The following is a 465-nucleotide window of genomic DNA, read 5'->3' as shown; positions in this document are numbered from 1 at the left end:
GTATACTTTTTCAGGATAGGTTATTACAAGCTATTGAACATAGTTCCCTGTGCTAGACAGTAGGACCTACTTGTGTACCTAGTTTGTATAGGGTGGTTTATATCTGCTAATCCCAAACTCCTGATTTATCCCTCTGCCCTCCCCCGTTCCTCCACCCTACCCTGTCCCCTGTGTTAACCATCGGTTTCTTTTCCATGTCTGCGAGTCCAGTCTGTTTCTGGTTTGTAAATAGGTTCCTTGGAGTCTTTTTAAAATGGAGTTATTTATGTATGGATGGGTGTCTTGACTTACTTTCAGATCCCACCTAGAAGTGATGGCATAGGATATCTGTCTTCCTCTGGGTGACTGACATCACTAAAGCTACGGAACGCTTCACGTATGTGCGTGTGTCGTCCACGTTCAGGGGCCGTGCTGATCTTCTCTGGATGGTTCCCGTGTTAGTCGATGTGCTGTGGCAGCAAGCGC

At 46.5% G+C, this 465-nt stretch overlaps 1 non-coding gene across 1 annotated transcript; it reads right to left on the bottom strand.

Moving 5' to 3' along the window:
• Window positions 1–356: 356 nt before the first annotated feature.
• LOC141577271 (U6 spliceosomal RNA) lies at window positions 357–465 on the bottom strand. The gene has a single exon (XR_012506168.1). It is a non-coding gene; the product is annotated as a U6 spliceosomal RNA (small nuclear RNA).

The sequence above is a fragment of the Camelus bactrianus genome, chromosome 3 (genome assembly GCF_048773025.1).
Source record: "Camelus bactrianus isolate YW-2024 breed Bactrian camel chromosome 3, ASM4877302v1, whole genome shotgun sequence".
Lineage (NCBI taxonomy): Eukaryota > Metazoa > Chordata > Mammalia > Artiodactyla > Camelidae > Camelus > Camelus bactrianus.
Note: the sequence above shows the minus strand (reverse complement) of the source record. Positions and strands in the feature narration are given on the sequence as shown.